At 33.1% G+C, this 10,003-nt stretch overlaps 1 non-coding gene across 1 annotated transcript; it reads right to left on the bottom strand.

Annotated features, from left to right (window-relative positions):
* Positions 1-3,918: 3,918 nt before the first annotated feature.
* Positions 3,919-3,989, bottom strand: TRNAG-GCC (transfer RNA glycine (anticodon GCC)). Its single transcript has one exon. It is a non-coding gene; the product is annotated as a tRNA-Gly (tRNA).
* Positions 3,990-10,003: the final 6,014 nt, after the last annotated feature.

Below are 10,003 nucleotides of genomic sequence, written 5' to 3'. Positions count from 1 at the left end.
GTGTTGTTGTTTCATCTGAGTGTAGAGAGTATAAGACAGTGACAGTGGTAGTGTGGTGTTGCTGATGTCGGTCAAAGCGGGGATTTGGGGAGGTAGGGCAGCGAAGCGGCTAAGTTAGTCGTTGGCGCAATCTGTTTGGCGTATAATAGAGACGAGGAGCAGGTGGCGGTGGTCCCGTCAAAAAAATCATACATGTCTTATGTAAAGTTGTTTGAATATGACATGCATGTAGTTAAACACAAATACATCTATGCGTTATTTGCCAGAAATTGCTATTTTTATTTTATCCATGTACATTTTTAGTACAAGAATACCCTATTACGTGTCGAGTTTTTAATGTGCTGCATGAACAAAATGTGTGATCCAAATTTGGATCTATATACTAAATGAGGATTGGATACCACAATAACTTAATTCCACACACACACACGCACACATAGGGGTGGGTTAAAATAAAAACACCTCTTAGAATATAAAATAGGAACCGTTTTCAGCCATTGGATCATCAAGATCTATGGCTAATACATTCATCGCCTTATTGGATGTGGTGAAATATGATTGAATGGGTATAGATTTAATCGGTATATTGTCATTGGATTTTGAATTATACCTAGTGTTGCTTGGGAAACGAGAGAGAAAAGTAAGGTTGAAAGCACAAAAATTCGATTGTTGCTGTATTGCAAGTGAAGATAGCGTAAATTTACAAGGTACAAGCTCATGGCTATTTATAGATTACACGTTAAGGGTAAAAAGGTAATTTCATCGCTGGAGCACGCGTCTTGCATGGTCGGGGGCGTAATGGTAATTCTATCCTCAAGCGGGAGATTTTTCCGCTCTTTTGGTGATTCCTCTGGCGAAAGCCATTTCTCTGGTGAGGATGACTTCTCTGGTGCAGACCGTTCCTCTGATAAGGCCCATCCCTCTGACTTCTCTGCGGAAGCCCATTTCTCTGACGAAGCCCGCTCCTCTGGCTTATATCATTTCTCTTCTCTACACATATTACTCCTCATCAGGATGAATTCATGGTCCCGAGTTCGAATCTCATAGGTAGCCAAAAAATTATTTTCCACAATTCATACATTTACACAGTGAATTCATACATGTTCTAGATAGAATTCATATATTTTTGTCGGTTCGTATTTTTTTTTATTTTAAGAGATGTTTTTACTGTAGCCCCCTATATATATATATATATATATATACATACATATTTATATATATAGGGGTTGGTTATAGTGAAAACCGCAATTTAAAATGAGAACTGAGAACACTGCACTGACGTGTAAAGTTACTGCATTCGCTGTACAATTAACTGCATTGGGGGAAAAATGAAAAAAAAATAAAAAATTGCTCCCTCCAGAATTCGAACCCTAATGGTTCATCCATCCATCAAAATGATGAATCCATCGTTGATATTTATGATCCAAGGATTGAGGATGGTTCTACGTTTTCATTTTAAATCTCGGTTCTCATTTGAACCCCTCTCTTTATATATGCGTGTGTGTGCGCGCACACGTGCACTAAAATAAACACTCTTTTTAAAATATAAAATATGAATTATTTTGAGTCATAAAATTATCAAAATCTACAGTTGATTCATTACTTTTTTGAATGAATTCAAAGTATTAAATTTAAATTTCAGAGGAAGTAAAGATTAATTTTCAAAATTCAAATATTTATAGAACGAATTCAAACGTAATGTTTCACACTTTAAAATGTTCTATTAGAAAGTGTGTATGCATGGTGTAAAATTCCGCCTAATAGATTTGGCATTATGAATTTGTAATGAATAGAGAGCAGAAAAACCTAGTTTGTGGTTTTGGATGTTTATATATAAATATTGTTCGAGGTGATTTAGTTAATGAAACGATGATCACATAGTTAAGAGTTATGAATCTGAATATATTATCTAATTTATTCTATATTAAAATACTCCTTACGTATTAATTAACTTGATCAATAATTTTTTGGAGGTCGTCTCAATTAAGTTGATCAATTTTTTTATATGAAATAAATATAAATTATTTATTCACTTTATTACCAAACACACTTAATTAAAATATTAATATTTTTTTAAAATTTGTACCAAAAAGAAATTGATCAACTTAACTAAAATAGAGGGAGTATTCGTACGTAATCACGTATATTCATGACTAAAATATGTATCCATATGTGTGTACGAATATAATATATAGATTGTTCATCGACGATACTGTTGAAACGCGTAATAAAAGTTGTTTTTGAGTTTAGAAGGTGGGTTTTTATCCTTTTCAACCTTAGATTTTTGACTGGTTCTTAGTACTAACGAAAATTCTATTTATTCTAATTCAAAAGTCAATTTCGAGACTTTAGAAACGTCGGTTGTGTATAATAATTATTCAAATTAACCATTATATTCGTCTAAATAAAGCGTTTTATTAAATAATTGTGCAATCATCGTTTTCATTATAATACAAATTAAGCTGATAACAGTAGTGTCTAATAGTTGTAATTTAAAATTAACTAGGCTTAAGATTTAAAAGGCTCTTTTGAGTTGCATGACTGGCAAAGAGTTAATTTACACTTTTTTCCTAGTGCGTGCATCAATATAATATTAGCTATATTTATATTAAATTGTAGTATCCTTTTTTCTATAATCGAGTTATGCAGATATTACAGCATAATAAAATATTCTATTTTGTCACTAAACAAGATCTGTGAAATTCTTTTGTTTAAAGAATAGAAAATAAAATGCTCCATTCATCTATTAAAATTCATCTCACTTTAATAGATTCGTTTTCTTTTTTTAAACGTCCCATTAGAATAGATTCGTTTTGTATTTTAAGTAAAAGAAATATATATATTTATTTGATGGGAACCACAATATATTAGAATAGGACGGAGTGACCAGGAAAAATCAATTCGAACTCATTGTTCGTTCATGCACAAAAAACGTCTAGATTATCTCTACTTTTCGGTGTTGTATCATTAGAAAGTACTCCATTTATTATATGCAGCCAATAAAATCTTTGTTTTTGACGGAAGTCATTTTTCTTAAATAACGTTAAGATTTAATCATATGTTGCACACAGGGGCGGATCCAGGAATTTTGTTGGGGGGGGCTGAACTTGCACGGCGGGAATTTTTTTTGGGATATAATATATAGTAATTAATAAATAATTGTTTTTTTGTCATTAGATCAACAACAATAATAAAAACCTACAATAGTTTCATTCATTACCATGTCTATTACATTACAAATAATCTATGAATAGACACTTGGCGAACCCGAGCTAGTCGTCTCTGTTTGAGAAAGAAATGACAGTTGATTTCGACGTGTACTCATTGACTGAAAACGTTGCAAGATCTTCTCGTTGTCAATAGTTGAGAAAATTTCCTTCTCAATATACACGACCAAACTGTCATTCATCAACTCATCTTTCATACGGTTTCGCAAATCAGTCTTAACAATCTTCATTGCAGACAATGCTCTCTCAACAGAAGCAGTAGCTACGGGTAAAACCAATGTCAACTCAATCATTCGAAAAACCAATTGAAAAACTAAATGATTACCACTTTTAACCATTTCCTGAGCAAGACTTCCCAAATTGGTAATTGCTGAAAATCGAGAATCATGCCGAACAAATGCTATGAAATTACGGAGTTGTTGTGGAAGACATAGACAATCACCTAAAGAAACAATGCACAAAATGCACATTAATAATGAAATCAGGAAGTAATTGTGAAATCAAGACATAGTTTATTATTATTTTTAATTTAAAAAAAAAAAATCAAAATTTGGGGGGCTCTAGCCCCCCCTGGATCCGCCACTGGTTGCACACATCATCATTATTCAATTGTCATGGTATATATACATATACATATTATATAATCAATTGCCCATTTTGACCCCCCAAAAAAGGATGAAAATCAAAATTATGCACCAGCCGGGAATCGAACCCGGGTCTGTACCGTGGCAGGGTACTATTCTACCACTAGACCACTGGTGCCACATGACCGACATTTACCAATTTAAAATATAAAGCATAATTTAATGTTCTACGATTATAAAAAAATAAAATTCCTCGTGAGAAGTTTCAATTCGATAAAAGTCCATTCAAACTTATTTTCTTGAGGCTCACTAGTACTCCCTCCGTCCCACGAATCTTGACACGTTTTTCTTTTTGGACCGTCCCACGAGTCTTGACACGTTTCATTTTTGGGTAATAATTACTCCCTCCGTCCACTAATTGTTGGCCTAGGAGGCAAAACACAGATTTTAAGAAAAAGTGTAGTGAGTGGAGAAATGGACCCACAAAATATATTGTTTATTAGTTGAGTGGAGAAAGGGACCCACAAAGTGTATTGTTTATTAGTTGAGTGGAGAAAAAGTGTATTGTTTATTGGGACCCACCAATTAAAAAATTATAAAGACTTACTATAAATGGGTAGGACATAAATTGGTGGACGGACCAAAAAGGAAAGTAGGCCAACAATTAGTGGACGGAGGGAGTATTACATTCTCTCTCCTACTTTATCACATTTATTATATTATCTCTCCTACTTTATCACTTTTATTACCTTTTCTCTCCTACTTTATCAATCTTATACTTTATTAATTACACACTTAAAACACTAATCTACAACTTCTTAATTCTCGTGCCGAACCCAAACGTGTCAAGACTCGCGGGACGGAGGGAGTATAAATTAGTCAAGTTCAAGTTTAACACTATTCAACTCATTAGCTCACGAGCAAGGTTGAACTCATGAATTAGCGAGAAATGTAAGATTATTACTTTATTGATTTAAGTTGTTTATGCATGATTCAATGAAGTAAGTTAAAGTTCGTCCATGTAATAAAAATAAGAGTCAAGCTCGAGCTTGATAATAATAATTCGACTGTATTGTCCTTATGTTGAATAAATTCATTGGATGTTCATGTTATCATGTGCATGTTTTCAGTATACATAAGAAAATTAGAGGCGGCAAATAAATCTCCTTAATGTTTGATCTAAATCAAATCAGACTAAAAATATTGAAGTGGTCTTGGGTACACCCGAGTGTACCGTACAATCGGGTTATACCTTCATTTAAACTTTGGCCCGTACCTTGATTTGAACTCATATTCTAACCCAACCCATATAAATAATATTATTTTGGGTACGGGTCAATCCGGTTGTACGGTACACCCACCCAGTGGCGGATCTATATGGGAGCAAGGGGGGTACAACTGTACCCCCAATTTTTTTTAATTTTTTTACTATATACATATATATATACAAGGAAAAGTATAATATAGCATTATAATAATTATAATATTAGATTAAATATTTAACAATTTACATTGATTTGTTCTATTAGTTTGTTAAATTTATGTTATTTTTGTCTCATTTTCCTTTCTAATTAGATCAGTTTTAATATTGAATTTGAGTTAATCCCCGAGTTAAAATAAATTACGAACTATTAATAATGAAATTAGTTTATTTGTTTAGAAGATAAAATAATATATTTAAAAAAATACAAATAAAAGTATGTCTTTATATGTTTTAATATTCTTGCCATTGAATTAATGAAATTGTGAACAATTAAGTGATTAATTCTAATTCCAAACCTATTAAGATTCTACTTGGATATAAATATGAATTGACGGAATGCTTAAAAAAATTGGTTCGGAGGCGGACGTATAAATATTTTCATACGTCTACGTCGTACTGCAGTAAATTTTGTACCCCTAATAATAAATCCTGGATCCGCCACTGCACCCACCCAGGTGTACCCAAAATTTTGTGAAGAAATATTTTTGAGTTGAAAAAGGGGTGTGAATGGGAAATGGGTCGAGGCCAAGTTAAAGGTGTGGGTCGCATCCTAACTTGTGGCTAGGGATAAGCAAGTCATTAACAAAATTAATTAACCACTAATCTCTTTTCAGATCTTGTTTGACTGACGGTAGCTGCAGATTTGATTAGTTTTTGGCATATTATTAACGCTTATTTATTAGATAATGACAACTACTTTATCGCCACATATAATATTGTATTATCTAATTTCGATTAATGATAGTGAAAGTAGGTGCGGCAAGAAACGAATATCGAAAATCTATATTCGGGCCCAAATAAAATATTGGATTTTGGATTTTGTCCTTTTTGGGATTTATTTCTTGGACATATTCACCCATTATATATTTTATGTGAATTAGAAAATATATTCGCAGTTTTTGTATTTCGCGCTCATAGCTGTCAATCCTATTGGAATTACTAACTTGTTTGATTTTACGAAAACTGTATAGATTTTAAGAAAATCATTTTGAGTAGTAATTCAAATGTGAATTTCAATAACAAGTTGGGCCATGATAAGTATTAAGAAATGCAAAAAAAAAGTAAAAGGGCAAAGATAATGGCGTCTTTAATAATGTTGGGTATCTTCGCCTAGCCCGGGGTCACCGCTTGTTTCCCGACCGTCCTGCCGCCTTCACTCAACACTCAAATGTCACTGTCCACTTCTCGTTTCTCCTCCTTCTTCTTCTCCTTTTAGCACCTGCAAAACACAGAAACACAGCAAGTAAAATGAAGACAAAAGGAAAATTTAAAGAAGGACAAAAAAGAGATTCAGAGGAAACTCGAGGTGGGAAAAATGTGTCCTTGGAACACTTTGGCTCAGTTTTTTCCCACACTAGGCAGTAACTCTTCCGGCAGCTCAATGATCACGGCTCAATGATCACGGCTCAGGGTGGAAATGCAGATCGGCACTCAGATCTCACATGCACAACCACCTAGATCAGGAATCTGATGGTCAGGATTCCGGCGGCTCACACACCCACAACTTATCACCAAAACAGGAATCCGATGGTCAGGAATCCGGCTACACAAGCACTCAATCGGAGCGAAGTTCACACCCACAGTCACCAACAGGAAACCAAGAACAGGAATCCGACGACACTTCAAGAAGGAATAGCAGAGCCTTCCAAGTAAAAAACAGTGTGTAAAACTTGCTTCGATAGAAAGATTTGCAGCAGGGATAAATAGGAGTATAGTGGAGTAAAAAGGTTTTTGGGAACACAAAGAGGGGCAGCCATTAATAGGGGAGGAGCTCGAGGGATCAGGAGACCAGAGGTCGGGGGATAGCTAGGGTTTCGAGGGAGAGTGGTGAGAGCGGCGGAGGATGAGAGAGAGGGAATTAGGGTAAGACTGAGTGGGGCTCGGGGTATATAAGGGGTAGGGATTTTGGGCTCAGGTTTGGGTGCAAAAGAAGAGGTTAATGAGAATTGGGCCAACATTCCACAAATAGTATATACTTTTTCCTCCATATATATGTTGTGTGTTCATTTTTATGTTTCTTGTTTTTGTTTTTTATTGCGTTAAGAGAAGTCGCCTATCAGATGTTGGTTATGAAATAATATAGATTTTTTAAATAAGTTTTAATTTAATTTAAATAAAATGAACTATATTAAATACAAATTAGCCTATGAATAGATTTCATTATTATTCTTGTGCCAGCACCATGCCCTCCCTACTTGCTCTTGTCACAACATCATCAATGGCATACTTTGGAGCAACATCTTTCCTACATATATATTTAAGGATTATTATTGAAAAGTAATTCGAATTTTGATTTTATGATGATATTTTAGTTCGAATTTACAAATATTACAAATATAGCGTGTATTTATTTTTGTTTTTCAATTTATAATTTGAGACAAATTTTCGGTGTTTATTCGGTATATAAGTAAGTACAAGTCAAAATTCTGATCAATTGAAGTTGACGTGCCTCACCGAAAAATAATTTCTCAATAAAAAAATTCCCTCTCGACATCATTAAATGAAAAATTACATAAGAAATTCACTCTCCGCGTCATTAAATGAAATGTCCTTAATTGATTGGAATTTTGACTCAGACTATAAACTAAACAATAAAAATAAATGTATATTGTATTTGTAATATTTCTATATTCGAGTTTAAAAGTTACCATAATTAAAGTTCAAGCTATTTTTTAATAACAATTTTATATTTTATTTGACTTGTGTCTATTTGTATTTGAATTTAAATATAAATAGTGACTGCGAGTCTTGAATCTTGATTTGTTAGGAGGAATGAAACAAATCTCTTCAATGCAAAAATCGAGCAATCCAAAGAAAATAAAGTTTTATAAAGCCCAATATCTCATTTCTAGATACTATTTTTAGCCCATTAAGTAAAAGCAGGTCCAGTTGTTGAAAATATACACACTCGTGGAGTGGATTTTTTTATTTCCAAATATATTAGCCAGTCATTAAAGATTAGGCCTTATGAGATTTACATAATAAGTCCAGGCCCAATAAACTTTTTTGTTTCAGTTTTTTGTATGGACTTATCTGCTTTCATTTTAATTTTGAACATGGTTGGATAAAAATCAAGGATAAGAATATTGTTTTCAAAGTTTTGGGGTCATCCATATCGAAAATGGAAAGACATTTTGTTGGTATATATTGATAGTAATGTCGTTAAATTGTACTCCCTCCGTCCCATTAGTAGTGTCGCACTTTTCTTTTTGGGTTATTTCATTAGTAGTGTCTCATTCCCTTTATGGCAATATTCTCTCTCTCTATACGGTACCTAATATTTAAATAATTTTCACCAACCCACTTTATCTACTTTCTACACACTCCTTAATCTCCGTGCCCAAAAGAAATGAGACACTATTAATGGGACGGAGGGAGTGATATAAATTAGGATATTGAGTTAATATTAGGGAAACATTGAAAAAGAATTTAATTCTTAAGTTTCCGAGGAATTCTTCATATTGTAACACAAATTAAGTTTTTTTTTTGAAACGACACAAATTATGAATTATTATTATTATTATTATTATTTTAAAGAAAAAGGATCAATAATGGTTCCTTATTTTCCTCCTTGGTGACTCGAATGTCCGACCTATTAGTTGGATGGGAAGCGCCTTATCAACGTAAGAATTTAAGGTTATTGATTTTACATAGCTTTAGCTCGAGTTTCGCATCTTATCGCTCAAAAAATAATTATATTCTGAATTATTTTTCTATATATAAATCAAGTTCACATAAACTTATATATATTTATATTGAGTTCACTGAGATGTACACACGAGATGAAAGTATAGGAAGAAAGAAGATATATGCAGGCCCCAAAATGCCATAATTTGGTCAAATTTTTTACTGAATTTCCCCCCCCCCCCCCCCCCCTAAAAGTAGGTGGATTATTCAATCCTCGTAGAATCTTAGAATCTAGGCCCCGTTAGATTTTATTTAAGATATTTTAGACTTAAGTAATTATAAAAATAGTAAGGATTGTGCTTACTTTACAACTTTGAAGATACTTACCTAATTTCACTTTCAAGTAGCAATAATTTAATTGTATTGCCTTGTAACCATCACCATATTATTTAGAATATTTCCCTCTTGGTTTATTTTAGTTATTCTATGACCTGTAAGACCTAAGTCTCGGGTCTTGGTCACGGTGCAAGCCAAATAAAGTAGTCCAATAAATATTAAAGAAAAATATTATTCGTTATTCATTTTCAAGTGTAACTAACTTTCTACAATAAAGGTCACTCTCAAGTCTCAACAAATCGACCTAAACCAAAATTTGATTTTGAAGGCAGTTAGAAAAGTTTGCGAAAAAATACATAAACTTTATAAGATTTTACAAATTCAAATTTTATATCATCTTTGTCAAGTTTAGTACTCGGTAATTTAATTAGTGCATCAAAGTAGGGAAATCTTATTATAGCCCTCTTTTATAAAAACATAAGTTTTATAGCCCTAGTTTATAATAGATAAGTTATATAGCCATTTTAAGTTTAAATGACTATAACACATTTTTACTTTTTTGTACTCGATGGCACCATCGAGTATACCATCGAGCACTCGATGGCATCATCATGTACACCATCGAGTACTCGTGGTGCCATCGTGTACATCATCAAGTACTTCGATTACTCGATATTGTAGTAAAAAATCTTCATTTTTTTCATTACTCGATGGTGTACACGATGGTACCATCGAGTACTTGAAGT

This window comes from Salvia miltiorrhiza, chromosome 8 (genome assembly GCF_028751815.1).
Source record: "Salvia miltiorrhiza cultivar Shanhuang (shh) chromosome 8, IMPLAD_Smil_shh, whole genome shotgun sequence".
NCBI classification, from domain to species: domain Eukaryota; kingdom Viridiplantae; phylum Streptophyta; class Magnoliopsida; order Lamiales; family Lamiaceae; genus Salvia; species Salvia miltiorrhiza.
This window is presented reverse-complemented; position numbering and strand designations above follow the sequence as displayed.